Source organism: Pleurodeles waltl, chromosome 5, assembly GCF_031143425.1.
Source record: "Pleurodeles waltl isolate 20211129_DDA chromosome 5, aPleWal1.hap1.20221129, whole genome shotgun sequence".
NCBI lineage: Eukaryota > Metazoa > Chordata > Amphibia > Caudata > Salamandridae > Pleurodeles > Pleurodeles waltl.
The window spans coordinates 1,839,142,254-1,839,159,717 of NC_090444.1; the positions used below are offsets into that span (position 1 = coordinate 1,839,142,254).

General features: G+C 47.5%; 1 protein-coding gene across 1 annotated transcript in view; it reads left to right on the forward strand.

Moving 5' to 3' along the window:
• Nucleotides 1-17,464, forward strand: part of DNAH8 (dynein axonemal heavy chain 8) — a 9,979,189-nt gene that overhangs the window by 7,250,904 nt on the left and 2,710,821 nt on the right. The gene's annotated exons all lie outside the window — the stretch shown is intronic.

The following is a 17,464-nucleotide window of genomic DNA, read 5'->3' on the forward strand; positions in this document are numbered from 1 at the left end:
TCTGAGGCCAAGTACATAATCCACAATATCCTGCTTAGGAGCTTTTAAAGGTTGTTCCCAACCCTCCTTTACAAGTGTGAGTGGACCCCTAACAGGGTGTCCAAAAAGAAGTTCAAAGGGGCTGAAGCCCACTCCTTTCTGGGGTACCTCCCTGTAGGCAAAAAGGAGGCATGGTAGAAGGATATCCCATCTCCTGCGGAGTTTTTCAGGGAGTCCCATAATCATGCCTTTGAGAGTTTTATTAAATCTCTCCACCAGTCCATTTGTTTGTGGATGATAGGGTGTTGTGAACTTGTAAGTTACACCACACTCCTTCCACATGGCCTTTAAGTATGCACACATGAAATTGCTTCCTCTGTCTGATACTACTTCCTTTGGGAAGCCCACCCTGGAAAATATTCCCAGGAGGGCCTTTGCCACTGCAGGAGCTGTAGTGGTCCTTAAAGGAATAGCTTCAGGATATCTTGTGGCATGGTCCACTACCACCAAGATAAACCTATTGCCTGAAGCAGTAGGAGGGTCAAGGGGGCCAACTATGTCAACCCCTACCCTTTCAAAGGGAACCCCAACCACAGGCAGTGGGATAAGGGGTGCCTTTGGAGTGCCACCTGTCTTGCCACTGGCTTGACAGGTTTCACAGGACTTACAAAATTCTTTTGTGTCCTCAGACATCCTAGGCCAATGAAACAATGGTACCAATCTGACCCAAGTTTTCATTTGACCCAGGTGCCCAGCTAAGGGAATGTCATGTGCCAGTGTTAGGAGGAACTTTCTGTACTCCTGAGGAATCACTAATCTCCTGGCAGCTCCAGGTTTAGGATCCCTATGCTCAGTGTACAAGAGGTTGTCCTCCCAGTAAACTCTGTGAGAGTCACTGACATCCCCATTAGCCTGTTTGACAGCTTGCTGTCTGAGACCCTCTAATGTGGGACAGGTTTGCTGTGCCACACTCAGCTCCTCTCTGGCAGGCCCCCCTTCACCCAAAAGCTCAGCAGTGTCTGCTTCCAGCTCCTCTGGTGTAGGTTCTGCACAGGGAGGGAATTCTTCTTCCTCAGAAGTAGAATCCACTGTAGAGGGAGGAATAGTAGGAAGTGGTTTGCTTCTACTAGCCCTAGCTTTAGGGAGCACTTGGTCCATTGTTCCAGGATCCAAGCTTCCCTGTCCTTTTTGCTTTTTGGCCTGAGCCCTTGTCAAAGCAAAAATATGCCCTGGGATGCCCAGCATTGCTGCATGGGCCTCCAACTCCACATCTGACCAAGCTGATGTCTCCAAATCGTTCCCTAATAGACAGTCTACAGGTAAATCTGAAGCTACCACAACTTTCTTTGGACCAGATACCCCCCCCCAGTTGAGATTTACAACAGCCATGGGGTGGCTTTGTGTTATGTTGTGAGCATCGGTTACTTGGTACTGGTGTCCAAGTATGTGTTGTTCAGGGTGCACCAGTTTCTCAATCACCATTGTGACACTGGCACCTGTGTCCCTGTAGGCCTGGACCTCAACACCATTTATTAGGGTTAGTTGCTTGTACTTCTCCAAGTTATGGGGGCAAGCAACCAAAGTGGCTAAGTCAATAGCCCCTTCAGAGACTAAAGTAGCCTCTGTGGTCTCCCTAATCAGACCAACCCCAACTAAATTACCAAAAGTGAGCCCAGCTACTCCCTTGGATTGGCTATTAGTAGGTTTGCTCCCACCACCACTGCTATTAGTAGGGACACTAGGTGTAGCAGTAGGGGTTGTAGTGGTAGGAGCTGTGGTGCCTTTCTTTGGACAACTGGGATCTGTTGTCCAATGGCCTTTTATTTTACATAAATAGCACCATGGTTTCTTTTCCTTGTTCTGATTAAAGGAGGATTTGGGCCCACCACCCCCACCAGAGTGTTTTTGTGGGCCTGATGAAGACTCATTTTTAGATTTGTCCCCACCCTTGTCAGAAGACTTACCATCCTTCTTTTTGTTGCCATCTTTGTCACCCCCTGTATGAACTTTTCTGTTCACTCTTGTTCTGACCCATTTGTCTGCCTTCTTTCCCAATTCTTGGGGAGAGGTCAGATCAGAGTCTACCAAGTACTGGTGCAACAAATCAGACACACAATTATTAAGAATATGCTCTCTCAGGATCAAGTTATACAGGCTGTCATAATCAGTAACTTTACTGCCATGTAACCACCCCTCCAAGGCCTTCACTGCCTGGTCAATGAAATCAACCCAGTCTTGTGAAGACTCCTTTTTGGTATCTCTGAACTTTATCCTGTACTGTTCAGTGGTTAAGCCATAACCATCCAGGAGTGCATTCTTAAGAACTTGGAAATTGTTAGCATCATTTTCTTTTACAGTAAGGAGCCTATCCCTACCTTTTCCAGTAAATGATAGCCATAGGATAGCAGCCCACTGCTTTTGAGGGACATCCTGTACAGCACAGGCCCTCTCAAGTGCAGCAAACCACTTGTTAATGTCATCCCCCTCCTTGTAAGGGGGAACTATCTTATGCAGATTCCTGGAATCATGCTCTTTTGCAGGATGACTATGGGGAATACTGCTGCTGCCACCATGGGTATCTAAACCCATCTTCTGTCTTTCCCTCTCTATTTCTAAAGACTGTCTATCCAAATCCAGCTGTTGCTTCTTGAGCTTCAGTCTGGTTTGCTCCACTCTCAATCTATTGAGCTCCCTTTCTAACAATCTGTCATCAGGGTGGGTGGGAGGTACATTTCTAGATACAGAGGTATGATGGGAATGAACAGAAGGAGACCTGTCCCTTACAAGGGGCACCCTAACAGCTTGGCTACCAGCATAATGTGAGAGCACATCATCAGTATGATGTGATTCAACCTCTGTACCAACTATGCTAGACTGTCTAGTAATGGGCAGGCTGAGAAGTTTATTTCCTGAACCTTTTCCTGCGGGAGTCCCTGGATCAGATTGAGAACCATTAGCTACTTTTTCTACAGATTGGGCACTTATGGCCTTATCCTGTACTCTAAGCATATTAATTAACAGTTCTAAGGAAGGATTCTTCCCTACACTCAAACCTCTCTCTATGCAGAGACTCCTTGCTCCTTTCCAGCTAAGGTGATCATATGCAAGTTTGGACAGTTCAACTTTTTGGCCTGTGCCAGACATTTGTTAGAGAGAGTTAAAGTGATAGACAAAGAGAAAAAAGTTTTCAGAACTTTTTGGAAAGACAGAAAAAACTTTTTAAACTTTTAAGAACTTTTTGAAAGTTTAGAAGTACTTTTCAGCACTTAGAAAAGAGTGAAAATAGGAAATGCAAAACTTTTTGGCTATGTGTATATACACTGACCTTGTTTTGTATATTTTTCTCTTATGAAAAGTACAATGACAAGAGTGGTAAGTAGTCTCAAAGCACTTATCCCACCGCTGCACAACCAATGTAGGAGGCTGGACTGGCTTGTAGTGAGTACCAAGGGGTACTTGCACCTTGCACCAGGCCCAGTTATCCCTTATTAGTGTATAGGGTGTCTAGCAGCTTAGGCTGATAGATAATGGTAGCTTAGCAGAGCAGCTTAGGCTGAACTAGGAGACGTGTGAAGCTACTACAGTACCACTTAGTGTCATATGCACAATATCATAAGAAAACACAATACACAGTTATACTAAAAATAAAGGTATTTTATTTTTATGACAATATGCCAAAGTATCTTAGAGTGTACCCTCAGTGAGAGGATAGGAAATATACACAAGATATATATACACAATAGCAAAAATATGCAGTATAGTCTTAGAAAACAGTGCAAACAATGTATAGTTACAATAGGATGCAATGGGGAAACATAGGGATAGGGGCAATACAAACCATATACTCCAGAAGTGGAATGCGAACCACGAATGGACCCCAAACCTATGTGACCTTGTAGAGGGTCGCTGGGACTATTAGAAAATAGTGAGAGTCAGAAAAATAACCCTCCCCAAGACCCTGAAAAGTGAGTGCAAAGTGCACTAAAGTCCCCCTAAGGACAAAATAGTCGTGTTAGAGGGAAAATGCAAGGAAAACACAAATCAGCAATGCAACAACGATGGATTCCTGACTGAGGGTACCTGTGGAACAAGGGGACCAAGTCCAAAAGTCACAAGCAGCTCGGAGATGGGCAGATGCCCAAGGAATGCCAGCGGTTGGTGCAAAGAAGCTCTTACTAGGCTGAAGAACTGTGAATACTGCAGGAACGACAAGGGCTAGACACTTCCCCTTTGGAGGATGGATCCCCCACGCCTTGGAGAGTCGTGCAGAAGTGTTTTGCCGCCGGATGGATGCCAACAAGCCTTGCTACACGCAAATCGTGCGTTTGGCGTTTTTGGACGCTGCTGGGGCCCAGGAGGGACCAGAAGGTCGCAAATTGGACCTGCAGAGAGAGGGGACGTCGAGCAAGACAAAGAGCCCTCACTGAAGCAGGTAGCTCCCGGAGAAGTGCCAGAAACAGGCACTACGGGGATGCGTGAAACGGTGCTCGCCGAAGTTGCACAAAGGAGTCCTACGTCGCCGGAGACCAACTTAGAAAGTCGTGCAATGCAGGTTAGAGTGCCGTGGACCCAGGCTTGGCTGTGCACGAAGGATTTCCGCCGGAAGTGCACAGGGGCCGGAGTAGCTTGCAAAGTCGCGGTTCCCAGCAATGCAGCCCAGCGAGGTGAGGCAAGGACTTACCTCCACCAAACTTGGGCTGAAGAGTCACTGGACTGTGGGGGTCACTTGGACGGTGTCGCTGGATTCGAGGGACCTCGCTCGTCGTGCTGAGAGGAGACCCAAGGGACCGGTAATGCAGCTTTTTGGTGCCTGCGGTTGCAGGGGGAAGATTCCGTCGACCCTCGGGAGATTTCTTCGGAGCTTCTGGTGCAGAGAGGAGGCAGGCTACCCCCACAGCATGCACAAGCAGGAAAACAGTCGAGAAGGCGGCAGGATCAGCGTTACAGAGTTGCAGTAGTCGTCTTTGCTACTATGTTGCAGGTTTGCAGGCTTCCAGCGCGGTCAGCGGTCGTTTCCTTATCAGAAGGTGAAGAGGGAGATGCAGAGGAACTCGGCTGAGCTCATGCATTCGTTATCTAAAGTTTCCCCAGAGACAGAGACCCTAAATAGCCAGAAAAGAGGGTTTGGCTACCTAGGAGAGAGGAAAGGCTACTAACACCTGAAGGAGCCTATCACAAGGAGTCTCTGACGTCACCTGGTGGCACTGGCCACTCAGAGCAGTCCAGTGTGCCAGCAGCACCTCTGTTTCCAAGATGGCAGAGGTCTGGAGCACACTGGAGGAGCTCTGGACACCTCCCAGGGGAGGTGCAGGTCAGGGGAGTGGTCACTCCCCTTTCCTTTGTCCAGTTTCGCGCCAGAGCAGGGGCTAAGGGGTCCCTGAACCGGTGTAGACTGGCTTATGCAGAATTGGGCACATCTGTGCCCAACAAAGCATTTCCAGAGGCTGGGGGAGGCTACTCCTCCCCTGCCTTCACACCATTTTCCAAAGGGAGAGGGTGTCACACCCTCTCTCAGAGGAAGTTCTTTGTTCTGCCATCCTTGGCCAGGCCTGGCTGGACCCCAGGAGGGCAGCTGCCTGTCTGAGGGGTTGGCAGCAGCAGCAGCTGCAGAGAAACCCCAGGAAGGGCAGTCTGGCAGTACCAGGGTCTGTGCTACAGACCACTGGGATCATGGAATTGTACCAACAATGCCAGGATGGCATAGAGGGGGCAATTCCATGATCATAGACATGTTACATGGCCATATTCGGAGTTACCATGGTGAAGCTACATATAGGTCGTGACCTATATGTAGTGCACGCATGTAATGGTGTCCCCGCACTCACAAAGTTCAGTGAATTGGCTCTGAACAATGTGGGGGCACCTTGGCTAGTGCCAGGGTGCCCTCACACTAAGTAACTTTGCACCTAACCTTTACCAGGTAAAGGTTAGACATATAGGTGACTTATAAGTTACTTAAGTGCAGTGTAAAATGGCTGTGAAATAACGTGGACGTTATTTCACTCAGGCTGCAGTGGCAGGCCTGTGTAAGAATTGTCAGAGCTCCCTATGGGTGGCAAAAGAAATGCTGCAGCCCATAGGGATCTCCTGGAACCCCAATACCCTGGGTACCTCAGTACCATATACTAGGGAATTATAAGGGTGTTCCAGTAAGCCAATGTAAATTGGTAAAAATGGTCACTAGCCTGTCAGTGACAATTTGGAAAGAAATGAGAGAGCATAACCACTGAGGTTCTGATTAGCAGAGCCTCAGTGAGACAGTTAGTCACTACACAGGTAACACATTCAGGCACACTTATGAGCACTGGGGCCCTGGGTTACCAGGGTCCCAGTGACACATACAACTAAAACAACATATATACAGTGAAAAATGGGGGTAACATGCCAGGCAAGATGGTACTTTCCTACACCCACCCTGGAAAATATTCCCAGGAGGGCCTTTGCCACTGCAGGTGCTGTAGTGGTCCTTAAAGGAATAGCTTCAGGATATCTTGTGGCATGGTCCACTACCACCAAGATAAACCTATTGCCTGAAGCAGTAGGAGGGTCAAGGGGGCCAACTATGTCAACCCCTACCCTTTCAAAGGGAACCCCAACCACAGGCAGTGGGATAAGGGGTGCCTTTGGGGTGCCACCTGTCTTGCCACTGGCTTGACAGGTTTCACAGGACTTACAAAATTCCTTTGTGTCCTCAGACATTCTAGGCCAATGAAACAGGGGAACAAGCCTGTCCCAAGTTTTCATTTGTCCTAGATGCCCAGCTAAGGGAATGTCATGTGCCAGTGTTAGGAGGAACTTTCTGTACTCCTGAGGAATCACTAATCTCCTGGCAGCTCCAGGTTTAGGATCTCTATGCTCAGTGTACAAGAGGTTGTCCTCCCAGTAAACTCTGTGAGAGTCACTGACATCCCCATTAGCCTGTTTGACAGCTTGCTGTCTGAGACCCTCTAATGTGGGACAGGTTTGCTGTGTCACACTCAGCTCCTCTCTGGCAGGCCCCCCTTCACCCAAAAGCTCAGCAGTGTCTGCTTCCAGCTCCTCTGGTGTAGGTTCTGCACAGGGAGGGAATTCTTCTTCCTCAGAAGTAGAATCCACTGTAGAGGGAGGGATAGTAGGAAGTGGTTTGCTTCTACTAGCCCTACCTTTAGGGAGCACTTGGTCCATTGTTCCAGGATCCAAGCTTCCCTGTCCTTTTTGCTTTTTGGCCTGAGCCCTTGTCAAAGCAAAAATATGCCCTGGGATGCCCAGCATTGCTGCATGGGCCTCCAACTCCACATCTGACCAAGCTGATGTCTCCAAATCATTCCCTAATAGACAGTCTACAGGTAAATCTGAAGCTACCACAACTTTCTTTGGACCAGTAACCCCCCCCCAGTTGAGATTAAAAACAGCCATGGGGTGGCTAAGTGTGTTGTTGTGAGCATCGGTTACTTGGTACTGGTGACCAAGTAGGTGTTGTTCAGGGTGGACCAGTTTCTCTATGACCATAGTCACACTGGCTCCAGTGTCCCTGTAGGCCTGAACCTCAACACCATTTATTAGGGGTAGCTGCTTGTACTTATCCATATTAAGGGGACAAGCAACTAAGGTGGCTAAATCAATAGCCCCCTTAGAGACTAACACAGCCTCTGTGGCCTCCCTAACAAGGCCAACCCCAACTAAGTTACCAATAGTGAGCCCAGCTACTCCCTTGGATTGGCTATTAGTAGGTTTGCTCCCACCACCACTGCTATTAGTAGGGACACTAGGTGTAGCAGTAGGGGTTGTAGTGGTAGGAGGCTTGGAGCCTTTCTTTGGACAACTGGGATCTGTTGTCCAATGGCCTTTTACTTTACATAAATAGCACCATGGTTTCTTTTCCTTGTTCTGATTAAAAGAGGATTTGGGCCCACCACCCCCACCAGAGTGTTTTTGTGGGCCTGATGAAGACTCATTTTTAGATTTGTCCCCACCCTTGTCAGAAGACTTACCATCCTTCTTTTTGTTGCCATCTTTGTCACCCCCTGTCTGAACTTTTCTGTTCACCCTTGTTCTGACCCATTTGTCTGCCTTCTTTCCCAATTCTTGGGGAGAGGTCAGATCAGAGTCCACCAAGTACTGGTGCAACAAATCAGACACACAATTATTAAGAATATGCTCTCTCAGGATCAAGTTATACAGGCTGTCATAATCAGTAACTTTACTGCCATGTAACCACCCCTCCAAGGCCTTCACTGAATGGTCAATGAAATCAACCCAGTCTTGTGAAGACTCCTTTTTGGTCTCTCTGAACTTTATCCTGTACTGTTCAGTGGTTAAGCCATAACCATCCAGGAGTGCATTCTTAAGAACTTGGAAATTATTAGCATCATTTTCTTTCACAGTAAGGAGCCTATCCCTACCTTTTCCACTAAATGATAGCCATAGAATAGCAGCCCACTGCCTTTGAGGGACATCCTGTACAACACAGGCCCTCTCAAGTGCAGCAAACCACTTGTTAATGTCATCCCCCTCCTTGTAAAGGGGAACTATCTTGTGCAGATTCCTGGAATCATGCTCTTTTGCAGGATGACTATGGGGAATACTGCTGCTGCCACCATGGGTTTCTAAACCCAGTTTCTGTCTCTCCTTCTCTACTTCTAAATTCTGTCTATCCAAATCCAGCTGTTGCTTCTTGAGCTTCAGTCTGGTTTGTTCCACTCTCAATCTATTGAGCTCCCTTTCTAACAATCTGTCATCAGGGTGGGTGGGAGGGACATACCTTGAAACAGAAGTATGGTGAGAATGGACAGAAGGAGACCTGTCCCTTACAGAAGCCACCCTAACAGCTTGGCTAACAGAAACATCACTACCAGTATGGTGAGAATAAATGCTTTTGCTATGATGTGAGACAACACTATTTATATGGTGTGGCTCATCATCATTACCAACTATGCTAGACTGTCTAGTAATGGGCAGGCTAGGAAGTTTCTTTCCTGAATCTTTTCCTGGGGGAGTCCCTGGATCTGATTGAGAACCATTAGCTACTTTTTCTACAGATTGGGCACTTATGGCCTTATCCTGTACTCTAAGCATGTTAATTAACAGTTCTAAGGAAGGATTCTTCCCTACACTCAAACCTCTCTCTATGCAGAGATTCCTTGCTCCTTTCCAGCTAAGGTGATCATATGCAAGTTTGGACAGATCAACATTTTGGCCTGTGCCAGACATTTTTAGAGAGAGTTAAAGTGATAGTAAAAGATAAAAAGTTTGTCAGAGCTTTTAGAAAGACAGAGAAAAAAACTTTTTAAACTTTTTAGAACTTTTTAGAAAGTTAGAAGTACTTTTCAGCACTTAGAAAAGAGTGAAAAGAGGAAATGCAAAACTTTTTGGCTATGTGTATATACACTGAACTTGTTTTGTATATTTTTCTCTTATGAAAAGTACAATGACAAGAGTGGTAAGTAGTCTCAAAGCACTTATCCCACCGCTGCACAACAAATGTAGGAGGCTGGACTGGCTTGTAGTGAGTACCAAGGGGTACTTGCACCTTGCACCAGGCCCAGTTATCCCTTATTAGTGTATAGGGTGTCTAGCAGCTTAGGCTGATAGATAATGGTAGCTTAGCAGAGCAGCTTAGGCTGAACTAGGAGACGTGTGAAGCTACTACAGTACCACCTAGTGTCATATGCACAATATCATAAGAAAACACAATACCCAGTTATACTAAAAATAAAGGTACTTTATTTTTATGACAATATGCCAAAGTATCTTAGAGTGTACCCTCAGTGAGAGGATAGGAAATATACACAAGATATATATACACACAATAGCAAAAATATGCAGTATAGTCTTAGAAAACAGTGCAAACAATGTATAGTTACAATAGGATGCAATGTGGAAACATAGGGATAGGGGCAACACAAACCATATACTCCAAAAGTGGAATGCGAACCACGAATGGACCCCAAACCTATGTGACCTTGTAGAGGGTCGCTGGGACTATTAGAAAATAGTGGGAGTTAGCAAAATAACCCTCCCCAAGACCCTGAAAAGTGAGTGCAAAGTGCACTAAAGTTCCCCTAAGGACAAAGAAGTCGTGTTAGAGGAATAATGCAGGAAAGACACAAACCAACAATGCAACAACTGTGGATTTCCAATCTAGGGTACCTGTGGAACAAGGGAACCAAGTCCAAAAGTCACAAGCAAGTCGGAGATGGGCAGATGCCCAGGAAATGCCAGCTGCGGGTGCAAAGAAGCTTCTACTGGACAGAAGAAGCTGAGGTTTCTGCAGGAACGAAAAGGGCTAGAGACTTCCCCTTTGGTGGACGGATCCCTCTCGCAGTGGAGAGTTGTGCAGAAGTGTTTTCCCGCCGAATGAGCGCCAACAAGCCTTGCTAGCTGCAAATCGTGCGGTTAGTGTTTTTGGACACTACTGAGGCCCAGGAGACACCAGGAGGTCGCAAATTGGACCATCTGTGAGAGGGGACGTCGAGCAATACAAGCAGCCCTCTCTGAAGCCGGTAGCACCCAGAGAAGTGCCAGAAACAGGCTCTACAAGGATGCGTGAAACGGTGCTCGCCGAAGTTGCACAAAGGAGTCCCACGTCGCCGGAGACCAACTTAGAAAGTCGTGCAATGCAGGTTAGAGTGCCGTGGACCCAGGCTTGGCTGTGCACAAAGGATTTCCACCGGAAGTGTACAGGGGCCGGAGTAGCTGCAAAAGTCGCGGTTCCCAGCAATGCAGCCCAGCGAGGTGAGGCAAGGACTTACCTCCACCAAACTTGGACTGAAGAGTCACTGGACTATGGGGGTCACTTGGACAGAGTTGCTGGATTCGAGGGACCTCGCTCGTCGTGCTGAGAGGAGACCCAAGGGACCGGTAATGCAGCTTTTTGGTGCCTGCGGTTGCAGGGGGAAGATTCCGTCGACCCACGGGAGATTTCTTCAGAGCTTCTGGTGCAGAGAGGAGGCAGACTACCCCCACAGCATGCACAAGCAGGAAAACAGTCGAGAAGGCGGCAGGATCAGCGTTACAGAGTTGCAGTAGTCGTCTTTGCTACTATGTTGCAGGTTTGCAGGCTTCCAGCGCGGTCAGCAGTCGATTCCTTATCAGAAGGTGAAGAGAGAGATGCAGAGGAACTCGGCTGAGCTCATGCATTCGTTATCTAAAGTTTCCCCAGAGACAGAGACCCTAAATAGCCAGAAAAGAGGGTTTGGCTACCTAGGAGAGAGGATAGGCTAGCAACACCTGAAGGAGCCTATCACAAGGAGTCTCTGACGTCACCTGGTGGCACTGGCCACTCAGAACAGTCCAGTGTGCCAGCAGCACCTCTGTTTCCAAGATGGCAGAGGTCTGGAGCACACTGGAGGAGCTCTGGACACCTCCCAGGGGAGGTGCAGGTCAGGGGAGTGGTCACTCCCCTTTCCTTTGTCCAGTTTCGCGCCAGAGCAGGGCTAAGGGGTCCCCTGAATTGGTGTAGACTGGCTTATGCAGAATTGGGCACATCTGTGCCCAACAAAGCATTTCCAGAGGCTGGGGGAGGCTACTCCTCCCCTGCCTTCACACCATTTTCCAAAGGGAGAGGGTGTAACACCCTCTCTCAGAGGAAGTCCTTTGTTCTGCCATCCTGGGCCAGGCCTGGCTGGACCCCAGGAGGGCAGATGCCTGTCTGAGGGGTTGGCAGCAGCAGCAGCTGCAGTGAAACCCCAGGAAGGGCAGTTTGGCAGTACCAGGGTCTGTGCTACAGACCACTGGGGTCATGGGATTGTGCCAACCATGCCAGGATGGTATAGAGGGGGCAATTCCATGATCATAGACATGTTACATGGCCATATTCGGAGTTACCATTGTGAAGCTACATATAGGTAGTGACCTATATGTAGTGCACGCGTGTAATGGTGTCCCCGCACTCACAAAGTTCTGGGAATTGGCTCTGAACAATGTGGGGGCACCTTGGCTAGTGCCAGGGTGCCCTCACACTAAGTAACTTTGCACCTAACCTTTACCAGGTAAAGGTTAGACATAGAGGTGACTTATGAGTTACTTAAGTGCAGTGTAAAATGGCTGTGAAATAACGTGGACGTTATTTCACTCAGGCTGCAGTGGCAGGCCTGTGTAAGAATTGTCAGAGCTCCCTATGGGTGGCAAAAGAAATGCTGCAGCCCATAGGGATCTCCTGGAACCCCAATACCCTGGGTACCTCAGTACCATATACTAGGGAATTATAAGGGTGTTCCAGTAAGCCAATGTAAATTGGTAAAAATGGTCACTAGCCTGTTAGTGACAATTTGGAAAGAAATGAGAGAGCATAACCACTGAGGTTCTGATTAGCAGAGCCTCAGTGAGACAGTTAGTCACTACACAGGTAACACATTCAGGCACACTTATGAGCACTGGGGCCCTGGGTTACCAGGGTCCCAGTGACACATACAACTAAAACAACATATATACAGTGAAAAATGGGGGTAACATGCCAGGCAAGATGGTACTTTCCTACACAACCCCCCCCCCAAATGAAGGACAATAAGACTAGCCATGACCTGATGAGTCTTCATTGTCTAAGTGGAAATATCTGGAGAGTCCATCTGCATTGGAGTGGCTACTCCCAGGTCTATGTTCCACTGTATAGTCCATTCCCTGTAGGGATATGGACCACCTCAACAATTTAGGATTTTCACCTTTCATTTGTTTTAGCCAAAGTAGAGGTTTGTGGTCTGTCTGAACAATGAAGTGAGTGCCAAACAGGTATGGCCTCAACTTCTTCAGTGCCCAGACCACAGCAAAGGCCTCCCTCTCAATGGCAGACCAACGCTTTTCTCTAGGGGTCAACCTCCTACTAATAAAAGCAACAGGTTGATCCTGGCCCTCAGAATTAAGTTGTGATAGGACTGCCCCTACTCCTAATTCAGATGCATCAGTTTGGACATAGAATTTTTTAGAGTAACAAGGGCTTTTCAGGACAGGTGCAGAGCACATGGCCTGCTTCAGCTCCTCAAAAGCTTTCTGACAGTTTGCTGTCCATAATACCTTTTTAGGCATTTTCTTGGATGTGAGGTCATTAAGAGGGGCTGCAATGGAGCCATAGTTCTTAATGAACCTCCTGTAATACCCAGTGAGGCCTAGGAAGGCTCTCACCTGAGTCTGAGTGGTAGGGGGAACCCAATCAATAATTGTTTGGATTTTCCCCTGAAGTGGTGCAATCTGTTCCCCACCAACAAGGTGTCCCAGATAAACCACCTTACCCTGCCCTATCTGGCACTTTGAAGCCTTGATAGTGAGGCCTGCCTTTTGCAGGGCCTCCAAAACTTTCCATAGGTGGACCAGGTGATCATCCCAGCTGGAGCTAAAGACAGCTATATCGTCCAAATATGCTGCACTGAAAGCTTCCAGCCCTTGCAGGACTGTGTTCACCAACCTCTGAAAAGTGGCAGGTGCATTTTTCAAACCAAAACGCATTACAGTAAACTGGTAATGTCCTCCAATGGTTGAAAATGCAGTCTTAGGTTTAGCATCTTCTGACAATTTGATCTGCCAATACCCTGCAGTCAAGTCAAAAGTGCTTAGATACTTGGCAGAGGCCAGTGTATCTATGAGCTCATCTGCCCTGGGTATAGGGTGAGCATCAGTTTTGGTTACTAAGCTGAGACCTCTATAGTCTACACAAACCCGCATTTCCTTCTTTCCATCTTTGGAATGGGGTTTTGGTACCAGTACCACAGGAGAAGCCCATGGACTGTCAGAGTGCTCAACCACTCCTAGTTCTAACATTTTCTGGACCTCTTGCTTTATGCAGTCCCTGACATGGTCAGGCTGCCTATAGATCTTACTTTTGACAGGTAAACTGTCTCCAGTATCTATAGTGTGCTCACACCAAGAAGTGGTACCTGGCACAGTAGAGAAGAGTTCAGAGAATTGATCTAGGAGATTTATGCAATTATCTTTCTGCTCAGCAGTAAGACAATCAGCCAAAACTACACCTTCCACAAGAGCATCTTGTTCTGTGGAAGAGAAGAGATCAGGTAGAGGATCACTGTCTTCTTCCTGTCCCTCATCAGTTGCCATGAGCAGGGTGAGATCAGCCCTGTCATAGTAGGGTTTCAGGCGGTTGACATGGAGCACCCTAAGGGGACTCCTGGCAGTGCCTAAGTCAACTAAATAGGTGACTTCTCCCTTCTTTTCAACAATTGTGTGGGGACCACTCCATTTATCTTGGAGTGCTCTTGGGGCCACAGGCTCCAAGACCCACACTTTCTGCCCTGGTTGGTACTGAACCAAAACAGCCTTCTGATCATGCCATTGCTTCTGGAGCTCTTGGCTGGCCTGAAGGTTTTTACTGGCCTTTTTCATGTACTCAGCCATCCTTGATCTGAGGCCAAGTACGTAATCCACAATATCCTGCTTAGGAGCTTTTAAAGGTTGTTCCCAACCCTCCTTTACAAGTGTGAGTGGACCCCTAACAGGGTGTCCAAAAAGAAGTTCAAAGGGGCTGAAGCCCACTCCTTTCTGGGGTACCTCCCTGTAGGCAAAAAGGAGGCATGGTAGAAGGATATCCCATCTCCTGCGGAGTTTTTCAGGGAGACCCATAATCATGCCTTTGAGAGTTTTATTAAATCTCTCCACCAGTCCATTTGTTTGTGGATGATAGGGTGTTGTGAACTTGTACGTTACACCACACTCCTTCCACATGGCCTTTAAGTATGCAGACATGAAATTGCTTCCCCTGTCTGATACTACTTCCTTTGGGAAGCCCACCCTGGAAAATATTCCCAGGAGGGCCTTTGCCACTGCAGGTGCTGTAGTGGTCCTTAAAGGAATAGCTTCAGGATATCTTGTGGCATGGTCCACTACCACCAAGATAAACCTATTGCCTGAAGCAGTAGGAGGGTCAAGGGGGCCAACTATGTCAACCCCTACCCTTTCAAAGGGAACCCCAACCACAGGCAGTGGGATAAGGGGTGCCTTTGGGGTGCCACCTGTCTTGCCACTGGCTTGACAGGTTTCACAGGACTTACAAAATTCCTTTGTGTCCTCAGACATTCTAGGCCAATGAAACAGGGGAACAAGCCTGTCCCAAGTTTTCATTTGTCCTAGATGCCCAGCTAAGGGAATGTCATGTGCCAGTGTTAGGAGGAACTTTCTGTACTCCTGAGGAATCACTAATCTCCTGGCAGCTCCAGGTTTAGGATCCCTATGCTCAGTGTACAAGAGGTTGTCCTCCCAGTAAACTCTGTGAGAGTCACTGACATCCGAATTAGCCTGTTTGACAGCTTGCTGTCTGAGACCCTCTAATGTGGGACAGGTTTGCTGTGTCACACTCAGCTCCTCTCTGGCAGGCCCCCATTCACCCAAAAGCTCAGCAGTGTCTGCTTCCAGCTCCTCTGGTGTAGGTTCTGCACAGGGAGGGAATTCTTCTTCCTCAGAAGTAGAATCCACTGTAGAGGGAGGGATAGTAGGAAGTGGTTTGCTTCTACTAGCCCTAGCTTTAGGGAGCACTTGGTCCATTGTTCCAGGATCCAAGCTTCCCTGTCCTTTTTGCTTTTTGGCCTGAGCCCTTGTCAAAGCAAAAATATGCCCTGGGATGCCCAGCATTGCTGCATGGGCCTCCAACTCCACATCTGACCAAGCTGATGTCTCCAAATCATTCCCTAATAGACAGTCTACAGGTAAATCTGAAGCTACCACAACTTTCTTTGGACCAGTAACCCCCCCCCCCAGTTGAGATTAACAACAGCCATGGGGTGGCTAAGTGTGTTGTTGTGAGCATCGGTTACTTGGTACTGGTGACCAAGTAGGTGTTGTTCAGGGTGGACCAGTTTCTCTATGACCATAGTCACACTGGCACCAGTGTCCCTGTAGGCCTGAACCTCAACACCATTTATTAGGGGTAGTTGCTTGTACTTATCCATATTAAGGGGACAAGCAACTAAGGTGGCTAAATCAATAGCCCCCTCAGAGACTAACACTGCCTCTGTGGCCTCCCTAACAAGGCCAACCCCAACTAAGTTACCAATAGTGAGCCCAGCTACTCCCTTGGATTGGCTATTAGTAGGTTTGCTCCCACCACCACTGCTATTAGTAGGGACACTAGGGGTAGCAGATGGGGTTGTAGTGGTAGGAGCATTGGTGCTTTTCTTTGGACAACTGGGATCTGTTGTCCAATGGCCTTTTATTTTACATAAATAGCACCATGGTTTCTTTTCCTTGTTCTGATTAAAAGAGGATTTGGGCCCACCACCCCCACCAGAGTGTTTTTGTGGGCCTGATGAAGACTCATTTTTAGATTTGTCCCCACCCTTGTCAGAAGACTTACCATCCTTCTTTTTGTTGCCATCTTTGTCACCCCCTGTCTGAACTTTTCTGTTCACCCTTGTTCTGACCCATTTGTCTGCCTTCTTTCCCAATTCTTGGGGAGAGGTCAGATCAGAGTCCACCAAGTACTGGTGCAACAAATCAGACACACAATTATTAAGAATATGCTCTCTCAGGATCAAGTTATACAGGCTGTCATAATCAGTAACTTTACTGCCATGTAACCACCCCTCCAAGGCCTTCACTGAATGGTCAATGAAATCAACCCAGTCTTGTGAAGACTCCTTTTTGGTCTCTCTGAACTTTATCCTGTACTGTTCAGTGGTTAAGCCATAACCACCCAGGAGTGCATTCTTAAGAACTTGGAAATTATTAGCATCATTTTCTTTCACAGTAAGGAGCCTATCCCTACCTTTTCCACTAAATGATAGCCATAGAATAGCAGCCCACTGCCTTTGAGGGACATCCTGTACAACACAGGCCCTCTCAAGTGCAGCAAACCACTTGTTAATGTCATCCCCCTCCTTGTAAAGGGGAACTATCTTGTGCAGATTCCTGGAATCATGCTCTTTTGCAGGATGACTATGGGGAATACTGCTGCTGCCACCATGGGTTTCTAAACCCAGTTTCTGTCTCTCCTTCTCTACTTCTAAAGTCTGTCTATCCAAATCCAGCTGTTGCTTCTGGAGCTTCAGTCTGGTTTGTTCCACTCTCAATCTATTGATCTCCCTTTCTAACAATCTGTCATCAGGGAAGGTGGGAGGGACATGCCTTGAAACAGAAGTATGGTGAGAATGGACAGAAGGAGACCTGTCCCTTACAGAAGCCACCCTAACAGCTTGGCTAACAGAAACATCACTACCAGTATGGTGAGAATAAAAGCTTTTGCTATGATGTGAGACAACACTATTTATATGGTGTGGATCATCATCATTACCAACTATGCTAGACTGTCTAGTAATGGGCAGGCTAGGAAGTTTCTTTCCTGAATCTTTTCCTGGGGGAGTCCCTGGATCTGATTGAGAACCATTAGCTACTTTTTCTACAGATTGGGCACTTATGGCCTTATCCTGTACTCTAAGCATGTTAATTAACAGTTCTAAGGAAGGATTCTTCCCTACACTCAAACCTCTCTCTATGCAGAGATTCCTTGCTCCTTTCCAGCTAAGGTGATCATATGCAAGTTTGGACAGATCAACCTTTTGGCCTGTGCCAG